General features: G+C 46.1%; 1 pseudogene; it reads left to right on the forward strand.

Moving 5' to 3' along the window:
• Positions 1-11,620: 11,620 nt before the first annotated feature.
• Positions 11,621-11,738, forward strand: LOC124712569 (annotated as a pseudogene).
• The last annotated feature ends 943 nt before the right edge of the window (positions 11,739-12,681 follow it).

Here is a 12,681-nt window from a genome sequence, read left to right on the forward strand (position 1 = left end):
AGGGCCAACCGTTTACGAAACAGCGTAATCGGACTTACAGCTACTAAAAATATTTGCATTTTATTTAGTTAAGCCCCCATGCAGCAGCTCTCTTAGAATGAAATGATAATTAAATCAAGACCCTAAGCTGTCGACAACTGTCAACAGGGACAGTTGAAAATGTTTGCCCCGATCGGGACTCGAACCCGGGATCTCGTGCTTACATGGCAGACGCTCTATCCATCTGAGCCGAAAGAACAGACACCATCCTCATATAGTTACGGCTAACCGGCCATTGATCTTCTTCTTCTGAGCTGGTTGCACACGCATTGCCCGAACTCTTACGGGACTCGCTAAGATTATCTGCTGCGTGTAATGAGTGTGGTGGGCAGGGGCACTACGAATGTAGTGTGTGGATATTAAGTTGGGAATATGGGTTTCACGGGGAGCGTGCAAGGGATAAATTGTTGCAGTCGCACTATCCTCTGTGCTCTCGGTGGCTCAGATGGATAGAGCGTCTGTCATGTAAGCAGGAGATCCCGGGTTCGAGTCCCGGTAGGGGCACAAATTTTCAACGGTCCCTGTTGATGTATATCAACGCCTGTCGACAGGTTAGGGTCTTGATTTAATTATCATTTCATCGAATGAGAGTGGTCACACATAATGGAAATGTCGTGTGGCTAGGGCCTCCCGTCGGGTAGACCGTTCGCCTGGTGCAGGTCTTTCGATTTGACGCCACTTCGGCGACCTGCGCGTCGATGGGGATGAAATGATGATGATTAGGACAACACAACACCCAGTCCCTGAGCGGAGAAAATCTCCGACCCAGCCGGGAATCGAACCCGGGCCCTTAGGATTGACTGTCACGCTGACCACTCAGCTACCGGGGCGGACGCCACACATAATAATGCTGCAGGAGTAACAGCTGCATGCGGCCAGCTGGTACGCGTGAGATCGGACAAGTTTGCGCGACCTTGTTGGGATGATGACAGGCGCCTCACCCGGCGATCCACCATGCCAGGTCTCCGTAGACATTCTGCAAGCATCTACGAATATCTGCGACGCTCTGGTTTCCCGCCAAAAGAAACTCAAGGACATCTCCCTGGTTGGAAAGTACCTCCGTTACAGCCACCATTTTGAAGGCTGTGTACAGCGCCGCCTCCTTCATGAAACTATAGAGGCTGAAGCGCAAATATTCCACAATGTTCTATAACAAATTACACATTTTTTTCAACTGAAATTGACCGAGGAAAACAAAGTGTCGCATTACTTATTGAACACACCCAGTACAGTACAATATCGGCAGTGCAGTGGGTACACTTAACAGCACACCGGAGCCAAGGGAGTGTTGTATATAAAACACACACCTAAATAGCTCAAAAGACTGTCTCAGTTCGTGCTCTCCAACAACATCAAGGAACAGACTGTTATACACAGAAACATCACCGAACGTCGCGTACCCCTAGCCTTCGGACAGCACACTCGTGTTGCCGGCCGCCGTTCTGCCGACGGTTTCACTGGTGCCTCTGTAAGTCCGTCCTGTTCGGTTGCTGTCTTCCAGTCACAAAGTAATGCAACACATTTTTTCTCTGCCAATTTCAGATAAAAAAATACGGAACTTGTTGCAGAACATAGTGGAATACGAGGTGCGACAATAAAGTAATGAGACTGATTTTCTTTGCAAGATGTGGCAACCCTGCAGGCTTGCGTAGGCACAATATCTTTGACCCTGGTCTATAAGCTGCTTCTAGTCCAAGTGGCACATCGATGCAACTGCTCAGTCGTGAGTTCAAATGGCTCTGAGCACTGTGGGACTCAACAGCTGAGGTCATCAGTCCCCTAGAACTTAGAACTATTTAAACCTAACTAACCTAAGGACATCACACACATCCATGCCCGAGGCAGGATTCGAACCTGCGACGGAAGCAGTCGCGCGGTCCCAGACTGTAGCGCCTAGAACCGCTCGGCCATCCCGGCCGGCTCAGTCGTGAGTTGTGCTGTAATAAGTTAACACGTGTTTGTGTCTCTCTTCACGGCATAATATTGCGCAATGGTATGCCATTTATTTTTGCGTTAAATTGGGCGAAAACGCGACGACAACTTACGGTAAGCTTCAGAAGGAGAGCAGGTTATGTCAAGAGCTCAAGTTTTTTGTTGACATAAAATGTTTAGTGAAGGCAGAACGAATGTTGAAGATGAAGACCGCAGTGGACGACCATCAACCTCACGGACAGATGTCAACTTGGCCAGGGTGCGTGAACTCACACGATCTGATCGAAGATTATCCGTAAAAATGATTGCAGAAGAACTGAACGTCAATCGAGAGACGGTTCGTCTAATAATAACTGAAGATCTTGGTATGAGAAAGATTTGTGCAAAAATGGTCCCCAAAAATGTCAAACCACAACAGTGAGAAAGACGGAAAAATGTGGCAGCCGATCTGGTAGAGAAAATGGAAATCAATCCAGAACTGTTGAGCCGTGTTATCACTGGTGATGAAAGTCGTTTTTTTCAGTACGATCCAGAGACAAAACGCCAAAGTTCGCAATGGTGCTCAAAGGGATCACCCAGACCAAAAAAAGCTCGCATGTCAAAGTCAAAAGTGAAATGCATGCTTGTGCGCTTCTTTGATTCCAAGGGAATTGTTCATAAAGAGTGGGTGGCTCCGGGACAAACAGTTAACCAATATTACTACAAAGAAATTTTAGGAAGAGTTCTTCATGTACGTGCCAACATTGCTGATAATTGGATTCTGCATCACGATAATGCGCCATCCCATACAGCTCTGTCAGTACAGCAATGTTTAACCTCAAAACAAATTTCAGTACTACCACAGCCACCTTATTCACCAGATATCGCTCTGTGCGACTTTTTTCTATTTTCAAGAGTCAAAACGGCGGTCAAGGGGCACCGTTTTCAAACAACACAATATGTACAAAAAACTGTGACGAGGGTCTTGGAGGATATTACAGAAGATGAATTCCAAGAATGTTACCTTCAATGGCAGAAGCGCTGGGAAAAGTGTGTGCAATCAGAAGTGAACTTCTTCGAAGGAGACAACACTAAACCTCACTAAAACGGTAAGCAACAGTTTTTTCACATCAGTCTCATTACTTTATAGTCACACCTCGTATCCCTTCTTCAATCCCCACCGCTTGATGAAGTTCCATTAGGTGCTGGCACTATACGTAGCCTTCAAAATGGTGTCCGTGACGGAGGTGCATCCGAAGCAGAGAGCTGTCACTGAGTTTCTTTTGGCAGCAAACCAGGACATCGCATAGGCGCTTGCAGAATGTCTACAGAGACACGACAGTGTACAAAAGCGCGGTGAGCCGTTGGGCGAGGTGTCAGTCATCATGGCAACGAGGTCGCGCAAACCTGTCCCATCTCCTGCATGCCGGCCGGCTGTGCACAGCCACAGCCGTGACTCCAGCAGTGTTGGAACGTGCGGACACTCTCATTCGAGGTGGTCAACGGATCACAAGCAGACACCTCGCTGCACAACTGGGCGTCTCTGCTTGTACTGCTGACACACTCATCCATCAGTTGGGATATTCAAAAATGTATGTTCCTCGCCTACAGCCCCGATATCGCACCTTTCGACTTCCACCTGTTTGGCCCTATATACAGCAAGACGTTGGCTCCAACGTCGACCAATAGGGTGATAACATGCGGGTATACAGGCCGTCGTAGTGAGGTGGCGTAAGGACATCACATTCAACGGATATTATGTCGAAAAGTCGATTTTGTAGCCAAAAGAGCGGGGAATATACTGAGGTGGCAAAAGCCTTGGGGTACATTATTGAACGTATACGGATGACGGAAGTATTACGTATACAACGTATAAAGGGGCAGTGTAGTACTCAGGTGATTCATCTGGAAAGGTTTACTACGTGATTGTGGGTGCACGATGGGAACTAACAGACTCTGAACACGGAATAGTACTTGGAGCTAGACACACGGGGCATTCCGTTCCGGAAATCGTTAGGGAATTCAATATTCCGAAATCCATAGTGTCAAGAGTGTGCCGATAATACCAAATCCTCTTACCACGGACAACACATTGCATAACACATGGGCGACGACGTTTGCGGATAGTTGTCAGTGCTACCAGACAAGCAACACAGCGTGAAATAACCACAGAAATCGATGTGGGACGTATGACGAACGCATCCGTTGGGACAGTACCGCGAAATCTGGCCTTAATGGGCTATGGCAGTAGACGATCGACGCGAGGGCCTTTGCTAACAGCACTACATTGCCTGCAGCGGCTCTCATGGGCCCGTGATCACATAGGGTGGACTATAGACGACTGGAAAACGGCCGCCTGGTCAGATGCGTCCCGATTTCATTTGGTAAGAGCTGATGGTACGGGTCGAGTGTGGAGCAGACCCCACGACGTCATGGACCAGGTTGTCGACAAGACACTGTGCAAGCTGGTGGTGGCTCCATAATGGTGACACTGTGTTTACATAGAATGGACTGCATCCTCTGGTCCAACTGAACAGACCATTGACTCGAAATTGTTGTTTTTGGCTACTTGGAGACTATTTGTTCCCAACCGACGATGGAACTAGATTTCCTGACGTGATCCCACCGAACATTTATGGAGCACAATCGAGAGGTCAGCTCGTGCACAACATCCTACATCTGCAACACTTCACGCTTATGGACGGCTACTGAGGCGACATGACTCAGTATTTTCGCAGTGCCTTCCAACGTCTTGTTGAGTCCACGCCACGTCGGGTTGTCGCACAACGCCGTGCAAAAGGAGGCCCGACACGATTTTAGGAGGTATCCCACGACATTTGTCACCCCAGTGTAATACGGTGTACTGGAATCCTGAACAAAGCCAACCAACTTGTTTTCAGAAAAAAAATATGTTGCATTACTTATTGAACGCACCTCGTACAATGTCGCGAAGTTACACGGTGGCGCCAAGGCTGACGCATTTCTCTCTCCGATAGCAGCAGTGCAGCGCCAGTACCCTTCTCCGAGGAAGGCCCGCTGTGACTGGAAGACAGCAACCGAACAGGACGGACTTACAGAGGCACCAGTGCAACCGCCGGCAGAACGGCGGCCGATAACACGAGTGTGCTGTCCGAAGGCTAGGAGTACGCGACGTTCGGTGATGTTTCTGTGTATAACAGTCTGTTCCTTGATGTTGCTGGAGAGCACCAACTGGGACAGTGTTTTGAGCTATTTAGGTGTGTGTTTTATGTACAGCACTCCCTTGGCTCCGGCGTGCTTTTAAGTGTACCCACTTCACTACCGATATTGCACTGTACTAGGTTCTGTGGTGAACGTCTGGGTGCTATTCTGTCATTCTGCGCAACGGATTAATCTGAGATGTACCCTTTACCATGTGGCTCCTGCAAGATGCAATTTCCACCCCCACACTACTACAGAAGTCAGACAGACGCTCCTAACGTTCTAAAGAGAAATGCCTGAAAAACTTTCAGCAATAAATATCTTCTGGAGTCGTCCGCTGTAAGGAAGAGACACAAAAATTCACAAATTTTCTTACGTAACTAGTGGGATACTTGGGTACTGGAGTAGTGCTAGTTAGTGTACGAAAAACATGAAACTAACGAAAATTATTATTTTTTTGCAAAAATTCTGAGAAATCACAATGGCACTTTTAGTTATGAACTGAACAAGTTATTTCCGGGTTCTTTTCGGAATGTGAAATTACCTCTTAAGGATAGGATTCGCTAATGAAATTTCTATACAAAGTTTAAGATTGTTATTGACTTAGCAGAATGGCTGAGAGCCGCGCCTACTCAACTTGAGTAATTATCCGTTAGAATGTTCCTAGGTACGGTCGAGGCTGTCGCATGTGAAATGCAGTGAAGTGTACTGTTGTGGAGGAAATATGGGCTCGCAATAGCTGTAGCACACAATACCGTAAGCTGCGATCACTGCTGCCTGCGTCGCTCGCTGCTGCCAAATAAAATAACTCTTGTTCTATCTGGATTGACCTTCGCCACTCAAACTCTCCCTACGCCTTTATGAAGTCAAGGACTCCTATTCGCCCCTAGTCTAACTATTGGCGTGGTACACCGGTCAGATAACCAGTCCACCGCGATGCCACTCAAAAATTCGCTCGCAGGCATTTATCTATAACTCTGTCCGTTCAGACCGCACAATAAGTGTGTCGGCCAATACAGTGAACAACGCTTAATCACAAGGACTCAATATAGAGTCGCACTCCGATTCACTCTTGACAGAGGTGCTCTCCCAGTGAAGTACTGAGGAGAGACTTGTTCCTCGCTCTTTGAGAACATGTACGAGCGCACACGCTCCAAGAGCGACAATGGAACGGCCCCTCTCCACGCCAGACGTGAAGGGGTATATCTTTCGGTCTCTTCCATTACTCCTTCAGCTCAAGGCGTCAGGAATATTGTCTGCCAATCAGCATTGCTCTTCTAAAACAGGAGAATGATGTTTCGTTTAAGGCGACCAATCCGGAAATCTACATCTACATCTACATTTATACTCCACAAGCCACCCAATGGTGTGTGGCGGAGGGCACTTTACATGCCACTGTCATTACCTCTCGTTCCTGTTCCAGTCGCATATGGTTCGCGGGAAGAACGGCTGCCGGAAAGCCTCCGTGCGCGCTCGAATCTCTCTAATTTTACATTCGTGAGCTCCTCGGGAGGTATAAGTAGGGGAAAGCAATATATTCGATACCTCATCCAGAAACGCACCCTCTCGAAACCTGGACAGCAAGCTACACCACGAAACACAGCGCCTCTCTTGCAGAGTCTGCCACTTGAGTTTGCTAAACATCTCCGTAACGCTATCACGCTTACCGAATAACTCTGTGACGAAACGCGCTGCTCTTCTTTCGATCTTCTCTATCTGCTCCGTCAACCTGCCCTGGTATGGATCCCACACTGATGAGCAATACTCAAGTATAGGTCGAACGAGTGTTTTGTAAGCCACCTCCTTTGTTGATGGATTACATTTTCTAAGGACTCTCCCAATGAATCTCAACCTGGCACCCGCCTTACCAACAATTAATTTTATATGATCATTCCACTTCAAATTGTTCCACACTCATACTTCCAGATATTTTACAGAAGTAACTGCTACCAATGTTTGTTCCACTATCATATAATCATACAATAAAGGTTCCTTCTTTCTATGTATTCGCCATACATTACATTTGTCTGTGTTAAGAGGTCAGTTGCCATTCCCTGCACCACGTGCCTATCCGCTGCAGATCTTTCTGCATTTCGCTGCAATTTTCTAATGCTGCAACTTCTCTGTATACTACAGCATCATTCGCGAAAGGCGGCATGGAACTTCCGACACTATCTACTAGGTCATTTATATATATTGTGAAAAGCAATGGTCCCATAACACTCCCCTGTGGCATGCCAGAGGTTACTTTAACGTCTGTAGACGTCTCTCCATTGAGAACAACATGCTGTGTTCAGTATGCTAAAAACTCTTCAATCCAGCCACACAGCTGGTCTGATATTCCGTAGGTTCTTACTTTGTTTATCAGGCGACAGTTCGGAACTGTATCGAACGCCTTCCAGAAGTCAAGGAAACTTGCATCTACCTGGGAGCCTGTATCTAATATTTTCTGGGTTTCATAAACAAATAAAGCGAGTTGGGTCTCACACGATCGCTGTTTCCGGAATCCATGTTGATTCCTACAGAGTAGATTCTGGGTTTCCAGAAACGACATGATACGCTAGCAAAAAATATGTTCTAAAATTCTACAACAGATCGATGCCAGAGATATTGGTCTATAGTTTTGCGCATCTTCTCGACGACCCTTCTTGAAGACTGGGACTACCTGTGCTCTTCTCCAATCATTTGGAACTTTCCGTTCCTCTAGAGACTTGCGGTACACGGCTGTTAGAAGGGGGACAAGTTCTTTCGCGTACTCTGTGTAGAATCGAATTGGTATCCAATCAGGTCCAGTGGACTTTCCTCTGTTGGGTGATTCCAGTTACTTTTCTATTCCTTGGACACTTATTTCGATGTCAGCCATTTTTTCGTTTGTGCGAGGATTTACAGAAGGAACTGCAGTCCGGTCTTCCTCTGTGAAACAGCTTTGGAAAAAGGTGTTTAGTATTTCCGCTTTACGCGTGTCATCCTCTGTTTCAATGACATCATCATCCCAGAGTGTCTGGATATGCTGTTTCGAGCCACTTACTGATTTAACGTAAGACCAGAACTTCCTAGGATTTTCTGTCAAGTCGGTACATAGAATTTTACTTTCGAATTCACTGAACGTTTCACGCATAGCCCTCCTTACGCTAACTTTGACATCGTTTAGCTTCTGTTTGTCTGAGAGGTTTTGGCTGCTTTTAAACTTGCAGTGAAGCTCTCTTTGCTTTCGCAGTAGTTTCCTAATTTTGTTGTTGTACCACGGTGGCTCTTTTCCATCTCTTACGATCTTGCTTGGCACATACTCATCTAATGCACATTGTACGATGGATTTGAACTTTGTCCATTGATTCTCAACACTATCTGTAATTGAGACAAAACTTTGGTGTTGAGCCGTCAAGTACTCTGAAATCTGCTTTTTGCCACTTTTGCTAAACACAAAAATCTTCCTACCTTTTTTTAATATTTCTATTTACGGATGAAATCATCGATGTAATCTGTGTAATAAAGTCGTTTGGGGGTAAATTAGTCTTACTGACACTTCTGCTTCTTGTCATTCTGTAATTTGGAATGGCCTATGGGCACGATCAACAAGAGTAACTTATTTGCGTATTTTGTGTCTCTTTTAGAGTGTGATTTTTATTTAGCCTTCTGGTTCCGTTTGCTTTGAGCTTCTTATGAATCTTGTACAGTCTCTCTGAATTGTTTTTATTCCTAGGCCTTGCCCGGAATAAATTAATCGTCTCATTTTTAATATTGTGGTTACTATCCCTTTCATCTTTCGGGGCTTATTATATGATCATAGCAGCTCGTGGTATTGCGGCAGCGTTCTCGCTTCCCGCGCACGGGGTCCCGGGTTCGATTCCCGGAGGGGTCGATATGAGTGGGTGTTGTGTCGTCTTTATCAACATCATTCATCCCTATTAAGGTCGGAGGAAGGCAATGGCGGCAAACCACCTCCGCAAGGACTTTGCCTAGTCGGCGGTGCGGGTATCCCGCATCGTCTCCCTACGCTCCTTGGAGTATGGGACCTCATCATATCATCTTAGATTTTAATCATTCTTGTAATCACTTTTGCATTCTTCTTTGACTGAGTAAGCCTCGCTATGTCACTAAATATTTGTTTTTATTTGTCATTCTGGAGGGTGATTTGAGGTTTGCTGTAAACTGAAAATGGTATTAAATAAAATGTTAAATTTTTATGCTCTCTAACAGCTCAACCGAACACTACCACTTCCCTGTACCTCCACAGTCTCATACAAACTTGAGTTGTCACAGGATGTGCCTCCATGATCTATTCTAGCGCCTATTTTTTTTATGCCTTAAGCTAAACTGGACACATCCCGTACATTGCAGATGATATAACATTGTTCTCTAGTGGAAAGAGTGACATTCAGGTAGATCTGCAAACAGAGATACGCGAAACTCAGCTCACTCTGTTCCTCCATGAGATCAATAGCGCTGTAGACGACGACCCTCAGGTTGATGCCGTGTTCCTTGACTTTCAGAAAGTCATTGCCCCGCACCGTCGATTAGTGAACAAATACGAGTTTGCCAAGTATCGGACCAAATTTGCGAATGGATTCAAGACATCCTTACAGACAGAATTCAACAACACGGCCTTAACGGAAAAAATCGACAGATTTACGTTAATTTACTGAGCACTCCAATAGGACCTTTGCTGTTTACTAAGTATGTAAATCATCTAATGGAAAGCGTCGGAAGCTCTTTCAGTCTGTTCGCAGATATTGCTGTTGTCTGTAACAAATTAGGAACGCCAGAAGATAATCTCAAAATGCAGAATGACCGGCAGAGGGCTGATGAATGGTGCGTGCTCTGACAGTTGACCCTGAACGTGAAGAAATGTAACATATTGGGGATGTGTAGGAAAAGAAACAGTGTCTTCCGTAAAATATCTAGGAGTAACTCTCCAGAGCGTCCTTAAGTGGAATGACCACAAAAAGCATATAGTTGGAAAAATAGGTTCATAGGTAGAATCTTAAGGAAATGTAGCTCCTCCGCGAAGGAGTAGCTTATAAGGCGCTTGCTCAATTGATTCTTGAGTAATGTTCATCGATACGAGATCCTTACCAGGTAGGACAAATAGGAGAGTGGTGCGTTTCGTCACGAGATAGTTTAGTCGGCGCGAGAGCGCTACAGAGATGCTTGACAAACGCCAGGGGCAGACATTACAAGAGAGGCGTTGTGCATCGCGGTGGGGTTTAATATTGAAATTTCGAGAGAATACTTTCTGGGTAGAGTCAGATAACATACACCTCCTCCCACATACATCTCGCAAAATGACCACAACTAGAAAGTACAAGAAATCAGAGCTAATACTGAGGCTTGGCGACAATAATTCTTCCCACGCGCCATCCGCGAGTGTAACAGGGCACGGGGGATCAAGTAGTGGTACCAGAAGTACACCCCCCCCATGGCTTACGGTGTTCGATGTAGATGTATAACCAGCACATATCCTAGGTGATTTGCTGAAGAAGTCGCTTAACGTGAATAGTAAATTAATAAATGTTGCGTACACAGGAAACGAGCTCAGGGGTGCAGACGCTGGAATCATGCATCCGCTCTAGGTAAGCCCTAGTGGAAGTGATTTGCTGTTGCCTTGCTCCAACTTGTTAGTGTCAATTGTATTTCTGTGTTGTGTGGATGACTTGGCGAGTGTGTGTACATTTTTTTCTCTTGTATCTTTTTCTTCACTACTCTAAGGAGTGGAGCGGACTGTTTGAGACTCAGTTCATTAAAGAATAGTAGTTCTATTCAGCCAATTACCAAAAGAGCTGATGGTAAGGCAGAGAGGGGTCGCAATTTGGAATAAATGGGAAGGGCTTACTAGATCCGATACGAACCTGACAGCCAAGGGAAACTCCCAAAAATCATTGGTCGGAAATGGGGTATTGGAACTGTTTTAATTTGTTTCTGGGACAGCGTCCTGCGCTGGGAACGTTGTCCGAATCAAAAATTTAGATAGCACGTGTGGGACCCTTTAAAGTCACTACCTCTCCTCTCCTTTTTGGCCAAATACTGACAGCGAAAATTTTCCAATTCCAAGATTCTAACCGGCATACCTCCAAGTCGACTAACCTCGGTTTGGAGGTTGGTTTGGTACGAATAAGACGACAATAAACGAAAACATAAAGCAGAGAAGGCGACATGTATACTCTGTGACACTGGAGCTCTGGATGACTCAGGAACTGTAAACTTATGGTCTTCGTCATCGTCAGGAAATTAACTTGGGAAGTGCACACCACTCATGTGTTCGTCAAGCTTTCATGATTTCTCAGTCTCCTCAGAAAACTAAAATCTTTTATAACAGTAGGAAAGGACGAACGTTAGGCTTCACCTCCCCGTCGACGACGAAGCCATTTGAGCCGGAGTACAAGCGCAGATAAACCAGCCATGCTCATTCAGTAGAGTCATACAGAAAATGCCTTAAGCGGCTTGGGGAAAATCTAAACGTGGATATTTGGCCTGCTGTCATCCGTAAAATACAGCCAACAACCTTGCCACAGTGGTAACACCGGTTCCCGTCAGATCACCGAAGTTAATCGCTGTCGGGCTGGGCTAGCACTTGGATGGGTGACCATCCGGTCTGCCGAGTGCTGTTGGCAAGCGTGGTGCACTCAGCCCTTGTGAGGCAAACTGAGGAGCTACTTGATTGAGTAAACTGACAAAACGGCCGGGAGAGCGGTGCGCTGACCAGATGCCCCTCCATATCCCCATCCAGTGACGCCTGTGGGTTGAGGATGACACGGCGGCCGGTCGGTACCGTAGGACCATCATGGCCTGTTCGGGCGGAGTTTAGTTTAGTTTTAGTCATCCCTAAAATAGGAGCCCAGTGCCTTCCCACTGCGCCAACTTGCTCGCTAATAACTGAAGAGTACAGTACTTACGGCCGACCGCGGTGGCCGAGCGGTTCTAGGAGCTACAGTCTGGATCCGCGGGACCGCTGCGGTCGCAGGTTGAATCCTGCCTCGGGCATGGATGTGTGTGACGTCCTTAGGTTAGTTAGTTTTAAGTAGTTTAGGGGACTGATGACCTCAGATGTTAAGTCCCATAGTGCTTAGAGCCATGTTGTTGTTGTGGTCTTCAGTCCTGAGACTGGTTTGATGCAGCTCTCCATGCTACTCTATCCTGTGCAAGCTTTTTCATCTCCCAGTGCCTACTGCAACCTACATCCTTCTGAATCTGCTTAGTGTATTCATCTCTTGGTCTCCCTCTACGATTTTTACCCTCTACGCTGCCCTCCAATGCTAAATTGGTGATCCCTTGATGCCTCAGAACATGGCCTACCAACCGATCCCTTCTTCTGGTCAAGTTGTGCCACAAACTTCTCTTCTCCCCAATCCTATTCAATACTTCCTCATTAGTTATGTGATCTACCCATCTAATCTTCAGCATTCTTCTGTAGCACCACATTTCGAAAGCTTCTATTCCTTTCTTGTCCAAACTATTTATCGTCCATGTTTCACTTCCATACATGGCTACACTCCATACAAATACTTTCAGAAATGACTTCCTGACACTTAAATCTATACTCGATGTTAACAAATT

This window comes from Schistocerca piceifrons, chromosome 8, assembly GCF_021461385.2.
Source record: "Schistocerca piceifrons isolate TAMUIC-IGC-003096 chromosome 8, iqSchPice1.1, whole genome shotgun sequence".
NCBI classification, from domain to species: Eukaryota; Metazoa; Arthropoda; class Insecta; order Orthoptera; family Acrididae; genus Schistocerca; species Schistocerca piceifrons.